This window comes from Neltuma alba, unplaced genomic scaffold, assembly GCF_004799145.2.
Source record: "Neltuma alba isolate B1F8T4 unplaced genomic scaffold, ASM479914v2 tig00010165_pilon, whole genome shotgun sequence".
Lineage (NCBI taxonomy): Eukaryota > Viridiplantae > Streptophyta > Magnoliopsida > Fabales > Fabaceae > Neltuma > Neltuma alba.
The window spans coordinates 279,394-303,136 of NW_021635110.1; the positions used below are offsets into that span (position 1 = coordinate 279,394).

Below are 23,743 nucleotides of genomic sequence, written 5' to 3' on the forward strand. Positions count from 1 at the left end.
AACCTTTGGAAGAGTGTCAAATTCCATACAATTTTGGTACTGTTCATAATAGAATTGGTTCCTAAAACTATTTTTTTGTTTTAAGATAACTTAAGGAGCTTTCAGTGAGACTTGGAACCACTCAGTTTTGATTTTTCTAAAATTAATTATGAATTTTCAAAGTTGAGCAAAAATTCTAAAATTTCTACGTGAACAGTACCTGCGAAGCAAAATTTTCAGATTTGATCTTCTTGAATCTAAGGCCATCTAAAGTGGTCCTAATTGACAAGAAATATATCTTAAGGATGGGAAATGATGAGATTTATGTTAGAAAAGCTAGAAAGAAAACCCTAAAATTAAGAGAAAGAGGTTAAGTTCAAGAGAGATAGTCTTGAACCTTATGTAATCTGTTAGTCCTAATAGATTGTATGATCATTATGACTATGTTTAGGACCTTGGAACATCCAAGAATATGTTTGGTAATGTTAACCGAATGCCCACATAGTTGGAGAGTCAAGGGAGTCAAAGGAAAAGTAAGAGGAAAGCTTGAGGTGTAAGGTAGTGAACTTACCTATTGTCATTGCTTGATGTTGTATGCTTGTGTGTTGCTGTGTACATGTTATTTGAATGTTATTGTGACATGTTTTAGTTGCTATAATTGCTATTCATGATGAGTAGATTATGTCTCCATGGCCATGCATCAAGAAGTTAGCTTTGAGCATGCTAATATGTGACTAATTAACAAGAGAATAAACAAGTTACGTGTAGTGCATTAGCATCCATCTAGCATGATTAATATGGTATTGTTTGCTACTGAGATTCTCCCGAATCTCACCCCCTCCCTAACCAACCATTTAGGTCAATCATCAATGGGCAATAATGGCATGAGAAGCAAGGAGAAGAAAGTGGAGAATTGTTCATGTTAATGAATGATATTATTATTCAATGTGTAATCCTGTTATTATGTAATTTATGTTATAGATGCCTATGATACCATGTAATTAATTATAATATTTATGGCATGAATGAAAGTGTATGAGCATGAATGGGAAAGAGTAATCCATGTTATGTATGCCAAAGAAATAAAAAGAATTAAAGTAAAGAGATGTTAAAGGATAAAACGTAGGTCCTAGAGTAGTGAGCTTGTAGCTCCAATTTGACCTATCAAACGAAGGAGTTAAGTCACGAGATTTGGAAGACTCATAGTACACATCCCAAGCTTTAAAATGAGAGGTAGATCACCTCAATTGGATGTGTACATAAGGAGATACTTATTTCCAAAGTTGAGGCACAGAATCTGGCAGTTTCAGATTTTGCCAAATGAATAGTAATATTTATTGATTAAATTGTACGAATTGGGCAAAGATAAGTCCAATTGGATATTTTTCCCTTAAATAGCATCAAAATAGCTTTCTGTAAAATTTTAGAACACCTCAATACAATTTTTATAGAATTAATTATAAATTTTTAAAGTTGAGCCTGTAATCTGGAACTTAAACAGTGAACAGTAACCTGAGTAATTATGTTGAAATTTTAAATCCACAGGCTTGTGTCATGATCTGCTTGAACCATAATGCTTACAAATGCGTACTCTGAGAGGTTAAAGGTAGGACGTTTCAAAAAGCATAGAACTTTGTCTCTTTAAGTGATTGGAGGGCTGAAGGAAAATAGTGTTGGAAGAACATTTCCTTAAATACTTCCCATGTAGGGAAAGTGCCATCAGATGGTCTAACACTCTCCTACTACCTTTTAGCAGTGTCAACAAGTAATACAACCACCACTTGCACCTTTTGATGTGAGGTGCATGGGATTACGGTAAAGATAGTTTCCAAGTGACTGATCCAAGCCTCACTCTTAGAAGGATTAAAGTTTCCATTAAATGTTGGCAAATCAAACCTATTGAAATTCCTCCATACATCACTAATAAGAAGCTCCTTCTTTTCTTCATGCTGACTGCTATCACCAGTCTCCATAATAGTGTCGTGACCTTCTTCAGAACGATGACCACTTGATTTATCAGCATTGATATGCTTATTTCCTTGGATAGGCTCCTCATCCTATCTCATTTCATTCAGCTGTTGCTCATGTCTCTAAACTTGCTGACTAATCTGGATTACCAATATCCTTAGCTCTCTTAAGAATGCTTTATTGTTCAAGGCCTCTTGAGGTTGGTCAGGGTTGCTATTATTATTAACCGGTTGTGTCCTACATGTATCTACCATCTCTCCCCTCCTAAAGGACACAACCAACCAAGAAACCATAAGGCTTTTAACAAAAGCTTAAAAAGAAATCCAACAATAAAAGGGAAGAACATGTATGATTAATGTATATTGCTAATGCAACTATATGCCATAGTGAAAATGAAACTAGAAAACCAGAAAACAAGAGGCTTTGGATACCAATAGCCCCGTAATAAGTACACTGTTACTTAATTCCAAAACAATAATTAATTCTTTAAAGATCAATAAATAGAAAAGAGCTAGCCAAAATCATTTAGGTAGTAACTATGGTAGGAAGAATAAATCATATAATTAAGAGCTACAATAGTTATATCAAAGACCTCGCTAATCACTTTGAAATGTCAACCACAGTAGGAAGGATAAAACTAAACAAATAAAAATCTGCCATAGTCATTAACAATTTATAAACAAAGTAGTAGCCACTATTCCAGAATGGCAAAAATAATTAATGTAATAAAAAATAATCAACACTTGATTTTTCACGTGTGTATCAAATCCATCATGAATCTCTAGGATCCCAAAAATACAACTAAAACCAATCATGAATGGGCTAGGGCATTTGAAGTCCACCAAAATAAATATCACTACTGCCCATATCAATCGCAATCAAAATAACATTTGCATATATCCAAAAAGGACTCCGCCTAATAGCACAAGTCTAGAGTGCAGCGGAAAAATTTAACATATGTTAAGTATAACAAAAAAGTACTAAAGTTTGACAATATACATCAATCAAATTATGTGTAACAAAACAGAAGCTATATAGAGTGGAAAGGAAAACTCAAGCCTTAGACAACTTCCCCTTAGGAGCAACACCTAAACCCTCACCTGAAAAATATTAAATGACCAAGGGGTGAGTCAAATTGACCTAGTAACCACAATTCCAATTCAACAAGTATATAGGAAGTGATTACAAGATAGTTAAGCAGGAAAAGTATAATTTCAAATAACATATAGGATAAACATCTTTATAGAAAAGAATATATAATAATTCAAAAAGTAACTTGCATGCACAGAACTTCATCAACCATCCTTATAACCTCCTTGTAACCTCTGACAGAACCTATGGGCTATTCACACATAGCAGGATTCATCTCTTTAACAAGACTGCACCAAGTTCTCCAATAATGAAGTATAATTCGACCAAAAGTTACCGAGCTCATATCGAACTATGGGTTCCCTTTCCTTAGAATACGGAAAGGTATCATGTCCCTTGGACTGACTCGGCCAAAGAAAGGATGATACCGAGGGCCCTAAGAATGTTAAAGCCAGCCACTAGGTGCCAAGTGGCAGCCACACCACGTGGTATAAATAATCAAACCTCCCACAATTACATTTCAACTCAACCCAATATAGCTCCATATGTATTCCAACCATCCAATTCCACACAATCTTATATTCATAAAGTATTCTCGATTCAATAATCAAATTTTGTTACAACATCAACATGATAATCACAAGATAAAATAATTCATACCCACTTAACTAATAAATTTATCAAAACATAAATTTTCATATATATATATACACATGTATATATTGTTCACTTTTTATACATAAATCATCATAATGTATAATGATAACATTTTTAATATCAACACATGCTTATAATCACATCAACAAGCATACCAGGTAAATTAGAAATTGGTTATCTTAAGTTCTTGACACAAGAATTAAAATGGGAGAATTCAAGACTCAAAAGCACAAACCAAGCTCACTCTACAATAATGAATTTATAAACATATATTAATAAAAAACTAATTAATATAGCATTAAAATAGTTTATTAATTAAATCCCCATAATTGACTCACTTAAAGAAAATATCTTTAGGAAAAATAATAATTCATCTCTTCCTCCAAACATCCTTCCAAATAACAAATCCTAAAACTTCTTAACTCTATTCCACTTATCAAAATTATTAATAAGGTAATTCCTTCCAAATAATCCAAATTTTCTCAAAAGTGCTTACTTTAATTCTAAGAAAATAGCCATACATTAACCATTTCTTATTTCATCATTACAATCATATTCCCTTCTTTCATTAATCACCTCTCACTCACTAGGATCATTAAATTTTAATATTTTCCCCAATGTATTCCAAACACCAAACTTCTAATAGTTAAAGTCTCTCCAAAAATCATCAACATTCTTATTCTAACAAAAATCCTCAAAGTTCAAGCATTAAATCTTCAATATAAGCTCCAATGAACTAAACTAAGAGACCATCTAAATAAAAATTTAGGTCATAAAACTCCTATTCTAACCCCATAAGCTTCATTAATATCATAATAATAAGCTAGAAACCCCACAGATTAAAAATCTATCAAGCCCTAACAAATTTTATTTTCTGCCATAAACTTACAAAAATAAAAAGGAATGAGCCAAATTAAAAAAACTAAGATGAAAATGGTTTATTTAGATGAGACTAAATAAGACTCCTGTCTTGCCCTCACTTACTAACTCCCTCTACTCTTGCTTACTGTTGCGGCAAAAGGGACAACGAGCCAGAGGAAGAAAGAATGAACCGGGGAGAGGCAAATGGAGAGAATCATAGTGGGGGGCATGTGATGTTGGAAATTGTGCCCTAGGGACCAATCATTATGCAATGAACATTGTTGATTTATGAATTTCTTAATTATGTTATCATATTATTTGCATGTTTACTGTGATAACTATCCTTGGATAACTCATGATTTTATCTTAAATGTCCCTGGTCGGTCATCTGTGTGGGAGCAGAGATGAAATAAGACCAGTATGACTTTGAAGATGTATAGAGATATAAATCAAAGTCATAGGCACGTGTAAGAGTACAAGGTGTTGGACCAACCCGCTATGAGAGAGCTGCATGGGTTAAGTCATAAGCTTCTCTCATATACAAACCATGTCACTATGCCCTTTGACCTGAGATCATTATGGATTCCTAAATGAGAAACGCTCAGCTTTGACCTAGTCAAAAGTCACTTTTGACCGAGTGATCATAAAGACTATGTTCAGGCTTAGTGGTTTTTCATATGGAGGAATGTGAATGGTCAAGATGGAATTTGTCCCTCACATTCGTAGAGAGATATTACTAGGCCCCTCGATGAGTGAATCTGAGAAATGTATGGCCATACTGTAATGGAAAGGTAGTTCCATTTCTATACTCAGACTACTCAGGGATCGAGAAAGTAACGGTCAGGAATAGGAGGATGACATTCTCTATGCCTCATCCATGACCAAAATGTCGTGTGACAAAAGGGACGTGATATGGTTGTATGAAAGGTTACAACGTTCATCGATCCTCATATGATTTGGGTAGTCGTCATGTCTTGCTAGAGACCGCTTACGACTTGTGAGTCATTATAGTAAATGGCCCACTGCCAACTTCATATGGGCCTACAAGGTCACACAAAAAATAGCCCAACACGAGCTATGATGTCCAGATTCATTGAATCTAAGATATGTCCAGATTTAATGAATAGTCTAGGGTGGACGTATTTATATATAAATTCGCGTATATATATTATATGATATAAGAGATATTTATGAGATTTGATTTATAAGGATAAATTAAATCTGTATCATTTTTTAATTGATAAGGTATAATATCTCAAATTTGATTTATTAGAATAAATCAAATATAATTTCGTCATATCTTTAATTGTGAATTAAATGAATAGATGAATTAAATCTGTAGGACAGATTTAATATAAAAACCGTATTTATTTAATTAATTTCTTATCAGATTATGCAATATGTGATATTGTATTAATTTCGGAATTAATTTAGGATTAATTTCGAAATCCAATATCCTTAGCGTGCTATATATATTTGATATTAGGAGCTAGGGTTTTGGGCGTGTGAGAGTGCAAAACGTTTACAGATAAGAAACGGCCAATAGAGAGACGGTGAGGACAGATTCTCAAAAACCCTAAAAGGACAAGAGGCGCTAGCACGTCGTTCGTGATTGGAATGCTGTTCGTGTGGATACCGGTAGAGGAAGCCGATCTGAGTCGTCGACTTCTCACGATCAAAAGAAGAGCATAGGCATCCCGAATGTCGGAATCCCCGAGCCACCATCAGTTTGAATACCACAGGTAACACCTCTTACCACTTGACTTAAACACAATTGGTAGATCCGGGCAAGGAATTGAAAAATTTTAAAGTAAATTTCCGCTGCGTGTCTTTCAATTCCTTACATGTGACCCCACTATTGATTTAACACTTAAAATTTTTTTTTTAATTAAAGAAAGGGGGCATGGGGGATTTAACCACCCCCTTCCCCCACAAGCCGAACAGTGGGTGGCCACGTGCCACCCACTGTTATAATATATATTATATGTATGTATATTTTTTACAAATTGAAATGTTACATGATGCATGGGCACTTGTATGTCATTGCAAAAAGTTGTAAAGATGAACATGAAGTATATGTAAATATTTTCCCTCCTGACATTTTTCATTTGTGTGACGTATAACATATTACCTATGATATTTATTTTAGTCCAGTGGACAAGTTCTGTTTTAATTTTAATTTGACCTATTACTTCACCAGTTTTGTTAAATTTTTGTAAGTATGTTTTTTTATTGCTTATTTCACTTTTTGTCATGCAACAATGAAATATATTCTTAAAGTTGTACCAAAATCTTCAGTATTTCCTATTTTCTTCGTCTACCAATTTGTTTATTCTTGAGTTTTTGCCTATCAAATTATTAAGTTCTTGTCTTTTTTTAGGTTGGTCAATGCATCTTTTGCTGGCTAAAGATGGTGCTGAGCAACCATTTTTCCCAATATATAAACTTAGTAGTAAATCAAAACTTATTCGTGCTCATAAAGAAGATTGATACCAATATACAATCAAATATTGAGATTATGGAATATTTGGAGCGGTCAAAGAGAAATCTACAAAAAGATTACCTTTTATAAAAATTGGGAATAAAAGTTGAGAAAAGTGAGGGCTTTAGGGCATGATTTTGAGTTCAGCCTACCAGTTTCTGTCGAGTTTTGAATTGATGTAATGATTGTGAATTTTGAGGTTGTTTTTTATTTGGCTTTGTGCATTCCACTTTAATCAAGTGATTTTTCAAACAAGACTCCCTGCAATTCTTTTTATATGATTTAGTATTTGAACTAGTTTAGTCCTTTTTTTAAGATCTTGCTTAGAGGTGTCTAAACGTTGAATGCATTTTTACTCATTTTGTCCCTAATTAGTTTTTTATTCTCCCTCCTCATCTTTTTTTAGTACTACCCTCTCTTTCATCATTTATTTCATTACTAATATTTTTCTATCTTTTTTGCTTCCTTATTAAATAAGGAGATACTTGAGAAAAATGTTCAATTGTTATATATTTATTACTTTCAACTAATTTTAATTGTTTCCTAAACAGCACATTTAGTTAAAATGATCTTATAAAAGAGACGGTAGAATATCTTTGTCTATGATTAAAAGACAGTAAACTATACTACTATACAATAACGAAAAACAAAAACACAAAAAGGAATTATATAACCAAATAACATTGCAAAGGCATAATGTTACCTATTATGACTGGGTTTAAAATTACTTTCCTCTTTCCTCTGGCACAAAAACAAAATTACTTTCTTTTCTCACTCACACCCTCTTTCCACTGCATATTATCTCTTTTCTGCACTCCTATTCTTTCATATAACAAGAATAGAGAAGAGTATGAGCATGTAGAATTCAACCTTTATAGAACCCCAAAAACAGTTCATGAATTATTTTAAAAAGGATTCCATATTTTCTTCTATTTGTTGTAGGATATATTATGTATGTGAGGTATTGCTTCTTTGACTTTTAATGTAGATATAATTGGAGAGTTGATATTAGTCCTATATGTAAGACATATTTCACATGTCTATCAATTTGTTTTTCAAATTAACCCAATTGATATTCCCTAACAATAATCAAGTAGAAAAGACAGGAATAAAATTAAGGAGATACTTAGAATGTTTTAGGAAAAAAATATTATATTAACTAATTTAATTTATATTTTTAATCTACTCTAATTAGTTAATTAGATCTTACATTAAGGACTATATTACTATTTTATGGCATACCAAAAATACTCATTCTATAAAATCTTATTCTCATTTATATAAAAATATTCCACAAATCAAACGAACCCAAAGTTTAATTCGGATAAAAAAAACGCTAGCAAAAAAATTAGGATGAAAAATACAAATCAAAATTATTTTTTTTAATAATTGTAAAATATATATTTATATGATGAGATTTTGTATAAAATTTTTCACACATATTAATAATCTAAGACCAAAGGTGCAAGAGAGTGCATTATGAGGTCAACGTGATAAATTCTAAAGCCGACAAACGTCAAGAAGTTTATTGGCCCTATTTGGTAGAACGGTAAAAATCCCCTATAAACATGTTTTATGTAAGTCGAGACAAAACTCCTCTCACATACTTGTCTCATATTCTGTAAAGTATCAAGTGACTACTCATGGGTGGGCAATCCAGTATTTTCGAAATTCAAACGCTCAGGTGATGCATAACCAAAGAAAAAAGTCATACTAATTAATTTAATAAAATTATTAAAATAAAAAAGGAAAAATCTCACAAAAAGAACCTGAAAATTTCTATAGATTCAAAATCAAGAATTCTTACAAATTTCAATCACTCCCTCCGGTTTTATAATCTTCAAATTTGGAAAGAGGTGTTGCCCATTTTATAAATATTAATTTGTATTTTTTTTACATTTAATAAAAAAATTTTATTTTATTTTTAATTATTTATCCTTTCTCATTTATCATATATTACGTTTCTCGACACATCCTCTTTCTTTTTGTCTCATTTATTATAAAAATATATTTTTAACCTACTTATTACTTTAATTAATTTTAATTATTTATTTATTATTTGTGAATTAATTATTTAAGATTTATAATAACAACTGAAAGGAGTATTAATAAGGTTGTTTTTGGGAGATTTGTTTTTTCTAGGATATGCAGTACAGGCGCGTGAAAGTGTTCCTGCCAGGCTTCCGCATAGAATTCAGACAACCACATTCTTGGAGGGGCGGCTTCATCCAAACAATTAATGCTTTTTCTTTTTTAAACAAAAAAACAGTATAAAAGCCCGTCCATCGATTGGTTGGGAGGTTTCGCTCGGAATACTGGTATTTGTACAGCTGCTGTGGCAGAGATTGGGGCAGTATGTTCCTGCTGTTTGTACAATTTTTAAACGTGATTCTTGAGTCTGATTCTCGTACTACAGTAACCCGTTGAATGAATTTTTTTTTTTTTAATTTGTAAATAGGAGGATACGTAACAGGTTTATTAATAGGAGAATTACAATTAGATCTCAAGAAAAGGATTTAATTATTTTAACATTTATTGACAAGTGAAAAGTAATCAATAACAAATTTCAAGATTGGGAATGACAACAGGTTCAAACTGGTTATTTGTTATTAGAACTTTTTGATAATTAAATTTTTGATAGTTCTCTCTTTATTAATTGCATTGTTGGGATGGTTGACAAGAGATGGGATATCCGTACAGTGGATATGCATAAGGAAGGTTATAGTTTCGCAGACTGGTCGCAAATTGGAGTCCATAATAGGATTTTGGGTTTCAAGCACGGTATCATTGAAGAATTATCATGATGTTTTAAGAAAAGAATTTAATTATTAAGAAATCTTAATAATAAGTGGCCTGCATAAACATATCATTTCTAACTTTGAAATTTGTCATTGCATACTCTTTGATTGTCAATAAATTTTAGGGTAATTATGTCCTGTCATTGAGATTTTATTACAGTTATCCCTTATATTAGAGATTCATTGGGCTTTCAAAGTCCAAGACTTGTTTCAGTGATGAACGAGGAGCTTGAGCTTGAGTGCATTGCCCCATTTGACACCAAAAAAAAGAAGAAGAAGAAACCTGCCCGCCTCTTGATCAATACATTCACACATCACATGCATGCCCGTCCCACCATCCCATATTTGGTTACAGTGGGTATAGAACTCAATGTGCGTTGCCATGGAGATTCTTGTCAAAAACAATCATTTAATGCTTGTAGCAACATTCTAAGTGAGACCTTTTACAATTTTAATGAGAATAAGAATAAAATAAGGGTAAATGACTACAAAATACCATATGAATTAGAAAAAGACAAATAAGGCACCCAAATAAGCAAAATAACAAAAAAGGTATCAGGTATCAATTTGGAATTTTGATTTTTAGCCTAAAGACTGAAATACTCTTATTATGTTTTTTTACAGAAAAGTTGCTTAGTCTCTCAAAATAGGTTGCAAAACCCATTGACAAAGTAATAACTCTCACTATGAAAGTTGTAAATCCCACTATGTATTTGTAAAATTCAATGTAGAATTGTATTACTTTTTACAGAAAAGTTGCCTAACTCCTCAAAACAGGTTGCAAAATCCATTGACGAAGGAGTAAATTTCACTATGAAAGTTGTAAATTTCACTATTTGTTTTATAAAACTCGGCATGGAATTATATTGTTTTTTATAGAAAAGTTGCCTAGCCCTTCAAAACATGTTGCAAAACCTATTGACAAAATAGTAACTCTCAATATAAAAGCTATAAATCCCACTATGTGTTTTGTAAAATTCAGTGTGGAATTGTATTGTTTTTTACAGAAAAGTTGCCCAGCTCCTCAAAACAAGTTGCAAAACCCATTGACGAAGTAGTAAATCTCACTATGAAAATTATAAATCCCACTACGCGTTTTGTAATAATAAGGGCATTTCGGTCTTTAGCTCAAAAATCAAAATTTCAGATTGGTACCTAATGCTTTCTTAGTCATTTTGCTTATTTGGATGTCTTATTTATCCTTTTGAAATTCATATGGTATTTTATTGTCATTTTCTCATAAAATAAAAACACTTGTTATGAGAGATAATATCCGGGCATGAGTTGTTTTTATTTATAAGAGATATGTTGAGGCTGCCTCCATTTTTTTTTTTTAATCAATATTTCATTTCGTCCTCATCCAATTACTCATATTGTTATCAGATGGTCCCATGTCAGGTCACTTGGAGTTCAAATTCAATCCATTAGATTCTTCAATTTTAAAAGAAATTCACTGAACGAAACATCTTTGTTTATGATTAAAAAATAATGAACTAGGCTACTATACAACAACGAAAAAAACAAAAAAAAGAAATTACAGAGCCAAGTAACATTACAAAGGTATAATGATTACCTATTACGACTGGATTTAAAATTACTTTCCTCTTTTTCCTCTCACAAAAAAATTATTTTTCTTTTTTCACTCACCCTCTTTCCACTTCATATTCTCTCTCTTCCAAACCCCTATATTTTTTTTTTATTAATTTGCTTATTCTCTCTTACACTCTCTATCCCTGTAAATAAGGACGTCTTTGAAAAAAATTATATTTTTATACGTGTATTGTCTCTAGCTAATTTTAACCTTTTTTTTAAAAAAAAATCAAAGTGATTCGATTAATTGTCTCTTTATAAAAACAAATGGAGGGAGTATAATAGATAGCAGAAAGCTGTAGCTTAGGCAGTCTAAGAACAAAATTGCTACAATAATATTCTCATCAATATTCATCAGCACAACTAACTAACAAGATTATATTGAAGTTGAAGAAAACATAATGACAAATGAACAAATAGATGAGGAAACGCAAGCAGCCCGGCTTATGGATGATAAAAGAATTACCAAAAGAGTTGAATGATAAGATATAAAGATAGTGGAAAAGAAAGAAGAAAGAAATCAGAACAAAGAGTTGTAAGTAGAGGAAGTGGCAATTACGGAGGCTATGCAAACGAGGAGGGAAGGAAGCAATGTGAGATTAAGGCGTTTACTAACACCCATCAAGCCTGCAAGTGTAATGGTTGCATCAGCTATCACTCTGGCTATTGTGCCTGCCTCTGTTGATAGAAGGCCTCCATTGTATGTTCCTCGAGATAGCCTCGATGTCATCACTCGAGAAAGCAGCGACAAGTTCACTCCTGCAAATTCATTATGCATCACTCACAAACCAACACACTGAAATCATGAATCCCACTTTCAGTAGTAACCAGATCAGTTGGTTGAATATGTAGCTTGAGAAGGAGAAAGATGATGAAACGAGATCTCTATTGAAATTAGCCATCTTTGCTTAGTTTACGCGATAAAGGTGGAATAGAATATGAGTTGTATGCAAAGTTCAAGTCCTCTTGGGTACTATTCAGAATAAATAAGAAGTACTTGATGATCAAGTCTGATATGCTTCCTTCCGGGACAAGAATGTTTATTTTGATTCATAGGATGAGTCACATAAATTTCAGAAAACACTTTTGAAGTATTAGAATGAGTATTCAATTTTTGAGGTCTGGTTCTCCATTTATTTGTCTAATTAGAGTAAGTTTTGTATATTTACAGAGTCTAATATTAAGTATGGACCATACTATTCGTTCATGACTTTGAACATTGTGACTTCATACAGTTTCTAACTTTCTGTAGATGTATTGACATTGATTTTTTCGCTACTGCTTTTTTTAACTGTTTCCTTTTATATCGTTATAGGAATATCATTGTGTATTTTTGTTTTAGACAGTTTCAAGTTTGTAGCTTGTCAGTCTAGGTTACTTCTTTTTTTTAAAAAAAAAAAGAAAAGCCTGTTTTGGTCATCTTTGCAGCTATGGTATCACCCATCGGTTCACTCACTAACTCTGCAAATATTGTCCCTTTTCCTTAAAAGTTAGAAACGGAAGTAAAATAAAATCTGACCTTCAAGAACTTCAGCAGCAACAAACATGAGGAGACCCGCACAGATGTATTGTGGCTCAGAGTATGGAACAAACAAATTGAAGCTCAAAAGAATGCCTATGCAAACCATAATTTCAGAAGCTAACAGAATTTGCCTACATCATAACAAATATTAGCATCAACATGCCCAATTTAGTAGTATCATTCATTTTTCTGCACAAAACCAGACACAACAATATTCTTAAAGAAAACAACATCACCTGTCCTCAAACATGTTGCTTATGTAGCTTCCAACAACAATGTTGACAGGCAGAACTGTCAAACCAAGGCAGGCAAGAAATATTGCAACAGAACTCGTTGACCAGTTGAAGTAGCATGATGTGATGACACTAGATTCTGAAAGTAAAATCTCCATAGCAAACTTAAGCATGAAATATATCAGCAACTGGACCTGTTCATGTTCCCAGGAAAAGAAAAAAATTGTTCAAGAATCAGATCAAAATTTCATGTGCTTTATCTAATCATATTTAACTGAAAAGTAGCTTGTATCCAAGTCACATGGTTCTAGCCTATTCAGAACCTTGTGGTCTGGACTTGTTCCTAAACGAGTTTTAGTTTTATTAGGCAGCAATTACAAATAACTAATTTTGATACATGCTTTTTAATTTTAGTAATGATAGGTTGACACAAATCAAACATCTTTTTCCAGTTTCTCTCAAACCTTTACAGAAGGTGTGAGGAGCCTGTATGCAGATCCAATCGAATTGGCCGGCATGCGAGATTGCTCTGGAGCTTCTTCACTATCCTGCTTACCATCATCATCTGCTTCATCTTCTGAAGCAATCAGCAGTGGCTTTTTAAGGCCCTTTTCAAGTGAATCATTTTCTGCTTCAAATAAGAACAAATTCACGTCCTCATAAGTGTGAGCAGATTAATTTTGTAACAGATATTTCTAGTACATGTTTGAGTGACAGATAGGCAAACTATTCAACAAGGATCACTTCAAGCCACAGAAAACTACCTTTCTCAATGATTTCTGTACCATATCAGTTTTGGAGAAATTTTATGAACAAACCAAGAATCAGAGTTATTGTTCCTAAGGATGGTCTTCCGACAGTCTCATTTGACTAGCATTCTAGTTAAGATATGAATGTATGATTGTACTGTAGTGTAAAAGTCAGCAGAATATATAGCATCATTTGATTGGATCTCTTGACCGTCCTTCAAATGTCATGTTACTACCTCCGGTCCTAATTATAAGAGCCAGTTGACTAATTTGAGGAGATTAAGAAAGTAAGTTGAGTTAGTTATTTGTCCTAAATAAATGTTGTCTTTCCTAAAATATCCTTGCTTATCAAGTGCATTAACTAGAACTATCATTGATAGAAGGACTACTTTGGAAAAAAAATACATAAATATGAGAGACAAAGTGAATTGGGGTCTTATATTTAGAACCAAAATAAAAGTCAAATAGGGTCTTATATTAAGGACCGAAGGTAGAATTATTGAATAAAAATCATCAAAAATAATTTTTGTAAAGCCCAATTCTTTCTATAAATACTTTAACAGGCCAAAATATACATTTGGTTTTTTAACCTTATACAAAATTTTAATTTGGTCCCTTAATTTTAAAAAAATATATTTTTAGTCCTTTAAACCTAAAATTATTTAAAAAAATAATAACATTAAGATCTTAAATGTTGATAAAATATTCTTAAATGTATATTAAGTTTAATTTTCAAAATATCCATTATTGTTATCAAGAAATCATCATTAAAACCTAACGATTTTAGGGTAAAATGACCAAATGTATGTTTTTAAAATTAAGGGATCAAATTAAAACCTTATATAAAGTTAAAGGATCAAATGTATACTTTAACCTATTTTAATATGAAGAATTACAAAGAATCATAAATGAAACAAAATTCATGGTCCATAATGTATGAACCAACTTATGTCCCTCTCTTGCAATAGAGCAAGAAGCTGATACGTTCTGATTAGAGACTTTTCATTTGATTGAACTCTGGAGATGCTTAAATATGTGTATCAGAAGGACTGATGTGTAGGATGTTGAAAATTGTGCCATAGGGGCTAATCATTGTGTTATGAACATTATTGATTTATGAATTTCTTAATTATGTTATCATATTATTTGCATGTTTACTGTGATAACTATCCTTGGATAACTCATGATTTTATCTTAAATGTCCCTGGTCGGTCATCTGTGTGGGAGCAGAGATGAAATAAGACCAGTATGACTTTGAAGATGTATAGAGATATAAATCAAAGTCATAGGCATGTGTAAGAGTACAAAGTGTTGGACCAACTCACTATGAGAGAGCTGCATGGGTTAAGTCATAAGCTTCTCTCATATACAAACCATGTCACTATGCCCTTTGATTTGAGATCATCATGGATTCCTACATGAGAAACGCTCAGCTTTGACTTAGCCAAAAGTCACTTTTGACTGAGTGATCATAAAGACTATGTTCAGGCTTAGTGGTTTTTCATATGGAAGAATGTGAATGGTCAAGATGGAATTTGTCCCTCACATTCGTAGAGAGATATTACTGGGCCCCTCGATGAGTGAGTCTGAGAAATGTATAGCCATACTGTAATGGAAAGGTAGTTCCATTTCTATACTCAGACTACTCAGGGATCGAGAAAGTAACGGTCAGAAATAGGAGGATGACGTTCTCCATGCCTCATCCATGACCAAAATGTCGTGTGACAAAAGGGACGTGATATGGTTGTATGAAAGGTTACATCGTTCATCGATCCTCATATGATTTGGGTAGTCGTGATGTCTTGCTAGAGACCGCTTACGACTTGTGAGTCATTATAGTAAATGGCCCACTGCCAACTTCATATGGGCCTACAAAGTCACACACAAAATAGCCCAACACGAGCTATGATGTCTAGATTCATTGAATCTAAGATATGTCCAGATTCAATGAATAATCTAGGGTGGACGTATATATATATATATATATAAATTCGCGTATATATATATTATATGATATAAGAGATATTTATAAGATTTGATTTATAAGGATAAATTAAATCTATATCACTTTTAAATTGATAAGGTATAATATAATATCTCAAATTTGATTTATTAGAATAAATCAAACATAATTCCGTCATATCTTTATTTTGAATTAAATGAATAGGTGAATTAAATCTGTGGGATGGATTTAATATATAAACCGTATTTATTTAATTGATTTCTTATCAGAGTACGCAATATATGATATTGCATTAATTTCGCAATTAATTTAGGATTAATTCTGAAATCCAATATCCTTCACAACGCCAATAGCATCTTATATATTTGATATTAGGAGCTAGGGTTTTGGGTGTGTGAGAGTGCAAAAGGTTTGCAGATAAGAAACGGTCAAAAGAGAGACGGTGAGGACGGATTCTCAAAAAAAAAAACCTAGAAGGACAAGAGGCACTAACACGTCGTTCGTGATTGGAACGCTGTTCGTGTGGATACCGGTAGAGGAAGCCGATCTGAGTTGTCAACTTCTCACGAACAAAAGGAGAGCATAGGCATCTCAAACGTCGGAATCCCCGAGCCACCAACGATTCAAATACTACAAGTAACATCTCTTATTACTTGACTTAAACACAATCGGTAGATCCGGGCAAGGGAATGGAAAATTTTTAAATTTAATTTCCACTGCCTGTCTTCCAATTCCTTGCATAGACCAATGATCTAACAAGAACACTACAGTAAGAAAAATCATAAATCATCAGCAAAACAGGTGATTCAATATAAGTTGAGTACCAGCAGTTTTAGGTTGATGAGGCATTTGTTTCTCGTCAGTCTGATGAGCAGGTTCCTTAAAAGTGAACCGCAACAATACTAAATATATGAGCCAAGCAACAGCCATAATCCACCCAGGCAAGGTTTCCTGATTGAAGGTAAGATTAAAAATCTTAAACTTGGTTTGAAGTACTCCAGCAAGTGCAGGACCACAAGCCACTCCAAGAGAACTAGCACTCACAAAACCAGCCGATGCTTGCATTCGGATTTTTAATGGCACGCAATCACTGATATAACGACGGTTCACAGCTCTAGCCGAACCAAATCTGCAATTATAATCCAACATGAAGGACTCGTGTCATGTCAAGAAATTTCCAATGTGAAATATTGCAATATTAGAAGTTATGTTCATCAATTAATGTAATGAAGAAGAGAAAGACGACAACTTACCCACAGAAAAGACGACCAAATAAGAGAACCCAGAGAGAACTAAGATCAAAAGCCAAAGCATACATTGTGTTGCCCAGAAAAAGAACAATGCTACTGAATATAAGAGGCCTAAAGTAAGATTTATTTGACCATGCACTGAAGTAAACAGAGGAAAATATCTGAGCTACAGCCATTGCCCCAATCACAACACCACAAACTGTTGCGGCAGCCCCAAGGCTCGTGGAGTAATCATCCGCCGTGGGGACAATAATATAAGTATTGACCATATACAGAAATGTGTTCACCAAGTTCAGCATAAGAGACATAAAATTGTATCTCTCATCTCCGACTTGTTCCTCAGGTGCTGAAGGTAGTAGGTCATCTTGTATGATCAGTGCATGTTTCGCCATGAAATTCAGAAAGTTTGTCGAGCGCGTTAGCCTTTCTACTGCTGCATTTATGGAATTAATCACAGGATCCTGCATATAATACCCACTAGACGTGATGAATAATCACAACTAATTATTTTGAATGTGATGGGGACTTGGTAGTATGAAATACCAAGTCCCACATTAAGTAGAATGTGATGCTTTATAGGCTATTTAAGTGGGGTTTCTCATCTCATTCATGTGCCCGTCAAAATAAAACCAATGAATGAGGCAGAGACAGCTAAAGAAACCTGGAGGGGAAGATTAGGCTGGTCATAAATTGATAAATAGCTTCCTTGGTGTTGAAGTTCGATCATGAAGATTGCGAGATAAGGCTCCCACAACTGCCCCAATCCCCTATGCAAGTTCAACATTTTCAATACTCACTTATGCTTTGATTCATCTGATTATGCAAAGCTACAATGGAAAAAACTACGAGCTTGATGAACAAAACACATTACCACTTGCTTAAGTACTTGTTGAAGCTCAGAGTAAGGGTGATCAGCACGAGTTCTAACATAATAATCGGTGAGTTTATAGCCTAATCGCTTGTCGATCTTCTTCAAAATCTTGCGCAAACCAATGGCATTGATCTATACAAAATAGAGAAGCTTCAAGAGATCTTCTCCTGCTGCTCTGTATGCTTCTCTTAGTTCAAAAGCTTTGCTTATATCATATTGCTGCTGAAGAGCTTCATGCTCTTCCCCAAGCTTCCCTATCTTGCTCGCCAAAATCCCTTCTTGTTTCAAAATAAAAAGTACAGTCTTCTCAATCTGCGTTGAGACAATACAGTGAAAGAAACAAATGCAACCCGATAAGAATTGATTTTATTAATATCTTATGATCATTAGAGTTTAGAAAGCGGATATGATGATGCATATACAAGAAACACAGAGAACAACCCTGATGATCAAGCATTATCGAGAAATCCCTGAGAACTTGCCGGCGATCTTGTGCTCCTAGCTGAACTTGTTGAGCATAATGTTTCACTTTCTTCTTCATCAGCTTATAGTTTATATAATATCTGAACCCAGAAAACAAAGAAGGAAAACCGTGAATATGCATGAATATAAAAACCAAGCTATATTACAGATGATTTTGGACTAATATATGTGACTAAGCTTTTAACTCTCAACCCAGAGAGGCATAATTATAGAGACATACCCTTCCCATTCTTCAATTCGTCGTAGTCGCAACTTTTTCCCAAACTCAACCATCTCTCTGGAATTTAAAAGTTACTTTATTTGTGAAATTCCTGTCAAAACAATCCAAAACCATAACACAGTGAGATTCTTCTTCTTCTTCTTCTTCACATTCGTCTATATATCTAACTACGAACACCTGAACCACGCAAATTCGATCCAACATTCCCAGAAACTGAGTGCTTTATATATATATATATAGACACACGTTTGACATTTCCTCCAAAAACACGTTATATATTCAGTGACGCTATTTTTCTAAAGGATTGTTAGAAAAAAGGAAAAACTAAAAACGAATCAACATATCGGAGATTATATCATTCATAATCATTACCGCAATGAGTTGGCTGCTAAGCGACGTTGCGAACAACCAAGCGCGATTTATACAGCGTAAGAACTATGTTGTTAATACGAGGTTGCAGGAAGCAAAGAAGCTTCTTGTGCAAATACTGATTGGAGCAACCTTTATCGTGATTTTTTTATTCGTTCATATTTGTATCTGTTAATTCCCTTTAGAAAATGATACTATCCCTCTTCTTAATACAAGAACTAATTATTTTATATTAAGAACAGGAGGTAGTATTAATTATGATATTTTCAGTTTATCAATACTATCTTCAGTCTTTAATATAAGACTTAATTTGACTTTTATTTTAATCCTAAATATAAGATCCCAATCCATTTTATCTCTCATGTTTATACATTTTTTTTTCCAGGATAGTCCTTCTAATAATAGTAATTCTAGCTAATACACTTGATTAGTAAATATATTTTAGGAAAGACAACACTTATTTATTATAAATAACTAACTTAACTTATTTTCTTAATCTCTTTAAATTAGTCAACTAGCTCTTATAATTAGGATCGGAGGTAGTAAAAAATATGGATTACTAGATATAGCTAATAAGTACTTGAACCTTAATATAAGAACTTGTTTGATTTTTATTTTTGTCCTAAACATAAGACTCTAATCCACTTTGTCTCTCGTATTTATTTATTTTTTTCTCAAGGTAATCCTCGTAATAATAGTATTTTTAGTCAATACATTTGATTAGTAAAGATATTTTAAGAAAAATAATACTTATTTATTATAAATAACTAACTTAACTAATTTTCTTAATCTACTCAAATTAGTCAACTAGTTCTTATATTAAAAACTAGAGGTAGTATATATTAATTTGAATTTATTTTTTATGACTTGTTTATTTATGCTTATTAACTTATATTTATTTTATTTTATATTTTCATTTTATTTTATGCTTTCTTTGTAACAAGTCAAAATTTTGAGAATCATTCTGTTTCTTATAAACTTACACTCGATTTCAATTTTTTTTTTTAAAAAAATTTTAATTTATATTACCAGTATATTTCATTTCATCCCATTTTACACCGTCCTTGCAACCTATCAAAACTTTCAAAATTATTCCATTTTAATTTTCCAATTGAAAAAAATATCTCAATTAATAATGGAAAATTTTACAACAAAAACGTGAATCTTCAAAGATGCTTAATTTTGGCAACAAAAAAGGTATTGTTAACTAATGAAGTATTAAAATTGTTAATTGATGAAAAATATTGATTATTTAATATATATAATAAAATTTTATTCAATTAGAATTATTTAAATTTTAATTTTTTATATCATACTAACCTTATATTTTTATACTTTCTTTATAAGAAGTCAACGTACATTTTGGAATCATTCTGGTTATAACTAACCTCTATTCGATTACTCAGCAACTTATCTTCAATTTGAATTGTTGAAGTCTTAATTTTAATTTTACATGAACAATATATTTCATTTCAGTTTACACTTTTTTTAATTTGCAACATATCAAAAGCTTCAGCTGGCAAAAAAAACATATCAAAAGCTTAAAATTCAGTCCCAAAAAAATATCAAAAACTTAAAATTAAATGATTTTGACTTTCTCATTACAAAATCATATAAATTAACGGTAAAAATTTAACCAATTAAAACTTTAATCTTCAAAAAAGTTTGTCAATTAACAGAAGATTAAAATTTTGTATTGATAAAAAAACTAATTACTTAGTATTCCCTTTGAAATTATAAATTTTTTAGCGGTTTTTATGTTATACTTAGAGTGTATTTTTATTTTATTTTATATTTTCTATGTAACAAGTCAAACTTTTGAAATCATATAACCAACTTATACTCTGTTTCTGACCAACTTATATTCCATTTCAATTATTTGAACTTTATCAATTTAATTTTAATTTTACATGAATAATATATTTCAGTCCATTTTATCCCTTTTCTTTATCACATATCTAAAGCTTCAAATTATTTGATTTTGACTTAAGTATTTAAATAACGAGAAATCTAGCGGATGGCAAAAAAAGTTTAACCAGAAAAGACATTAATCTTCAAATAAGTTTCTCACATAATAAAAGATTAAAAGTTTATAATATTAATTAAATGTATTTGAAATGTTCAAAAATACATTTTAAATTTTTAAAATTTAAAAATAATAATATGAAATTTTTTATGATTGAAATATTCTTTTACCATACTTATGTAAAAATTAAAAATATATACATACTCTTAAAAAATAATATGTAAATAAAAATCCTCTACAACCACCTAATCAAGAATGAGATAACAAACTGAAAACAAGCATTTCATGATAAATATTTTCAGGATATAACTGCATCTAAAATATAAGGAACAAAAAACCGGACCGGAGACTAAACCGGTTAAGGTAGTGGGTCAAGGGTCACTGGTAGGACCAGGAGTCAAACCAGAGTCAGACTGGTCATATTAAAATAATATAATTTAATTCGTAACATTAAAATCGAACAAAATTCATAAATAATAGATAGCAAGATTCAAAAAAACTAGACTAGATATTAAACTGGCTACAATTAAAGTAATATAATTTAATTAAAAATTTACAAACATGTTTATATTTAATCATAAAAAATAATATTTAAATAAACAACGTATTAATTGAATTGATTTAAAAACTAATAATTCAAGTAAAATTTCCTAATGCCTCAAGCATATTATAGGCCATGCATTGATGACCGGGCTTAGTGCTGACTTGAAGCAGATGCACAGTGGAACTTTTTGACTTTCCATCTCCCCATGTGAAGCCTCGGGAGCTTACGTTTTTACTTTTTAATTAACAAATGGCTTCTTCTTCGCTTCTCAAATTCTTCTGCTCTTGGGCGTCTCTCTCTCACTAAACCAAAGGCAAAAAATGCTGTCATTATAGATCAAGAAGCTTTGCTATCATTACAGATCAAGAAACTTTGATTATTTGAGGCTATACACATTTCATATCTCAATCTCACTCACAGGTCACAGCTAGAACACAGAACAGAAGCACAAAGGAAAAAGCAGAGCACATCGAGTTGAAGGAAAATAACTAACCAGACAACAAGAGTACAGAAGCTAAACAAGTAGAAGGAGAATGAAGAACCTGCCACGGTGAAGAAGAAATGACGACGGGAAGCGATGAGGAGCTGTTACTGTAACATTCCAACTTTTAGGCCTAGAAGTACCAAAAATAGCTTGAATTGGATAGGCTACCAGACCCCTTTTGAGCAGAAGTCCCAAAGATGAGAAAGGAAGTCAAAACAGTTTCAGGGACTAAATTGCAAAGTAAAAGTTTTAAGGGCTCAAGTATAATCAAGGTTAGAGGCTCCAGTGAAGTCTTAAGAGCCCAGAAAGAGAAAAGAGAGTAGAAATAGGCTAAGGGTTAAGTTAGAAATCTCAAAGAGAGGATTGTATGAAGTTAAGTCCAAGTAGGGATTAAACCGTAAATTCAAAAAGTTATGACCAACAGGGGTAAAAATGGAAGAGTATACAGAAAATTCCAAGAAAATCCCAAAAAATGGGAAATAATGTTCTAAGGCTCTTCTAAGAAGAGAAAAGATGAAAATACCCCTGAGGCAGCTTAAATGGAATTTATGAGGTTGTGGCTGGTAAAAAGTATACCGTTCAGGGTAATTATTTAAAATAGCAAGAGACCTCAAAAATGTATACAAAAATGAGATTAAATGGTTGGAAGGTTGTACTAATTTATAAAATTAGTCTCGTAACCAAAAGGCCAGTGGAATGGCTTTAATAAATTAAAAAGCCAATTATGTCTATAAAAGGGTATTTTAGTAAATGAATTTTGTGCAAGGCTTACAGGAAGTGTTATGGCCTGAGAAAATTTATAAATACTCTCTAGAATTAAAGGGAATTTATGAAGTAGATAGAAGAATTTTCTGAGCTCCGGAAGGCCATAAAGAAAGTCGGAGAAACGTGGGCCAAGTAAATTCGGAGGAAACATAAGGATTAAGTTTTGATCCAACGACTAGGATCTAATCTCCCATCTCCTTCACCACTTTTGTGACACCTAGCACCTTCTAGAAGAATGAGGTAAGGATGATGCGAGAAGATGATGCAATGATGATGTAAAAGTCAACTTAAAGTTTCAAGATTGCCCTTACTCTTTCTATTAGCCACAAAGGGCATTTTAGTCCATCCAAACCAAATTTTTTGCTATAAATAGAGCCTCTCCCCCTTCATATTTTTGGCCAACATGATTTTAAGAGGGAAAACTCTGCCAGAATTTAGAGAGAAAAACGTAGGGGTGAAGGCCAAGAAGAAGGAACAAGATTCAAGCTTCAAAATCAAGGTATGTGATGGTTGTAGCATCTGATTGGATGCCTATTTTGAATAAGTTACTCTTTGTATCTGATTCTTAAATTTGGTATGATTAAAATACACTCTGTAAGCTTTAAATCCATAGGTAGAACACTTCATTTGGATATGTGTACGATTTATGGTGATTTTTCAAAGTTAGGGTTTGAAATCTGGAAACAGTGTTTAACCTTTGGAAGAGTGTCAAATTCCGTACAATTTCGGTACTGTTCAGCATAGAACTGGTTCCTGAAACTATTTTTCCTTTAAATAGAACTTAAGAAAATTTCACTGAGACTTGGAACCACTTAGTTTTGATTTTTTTAGAATTGATTA

The 23,743-nt window shown here is 32.4% G+C and overlaps 1 pseudogene; it reads right to left on the bottom strand.

Moving 5' to 3' along the window:
* Positions 1 to 11,944: 11,944 nt before the first annotated feature.
* On the bottom strand, positions 11,945 to 18,768 carry LOC114754586 (SPX domain-containing membrane protein At4g22990-like; annotated as a pseudogene).
* Positions 18,769 to 23,743: the final 4,975 nt, after the last annotated feature.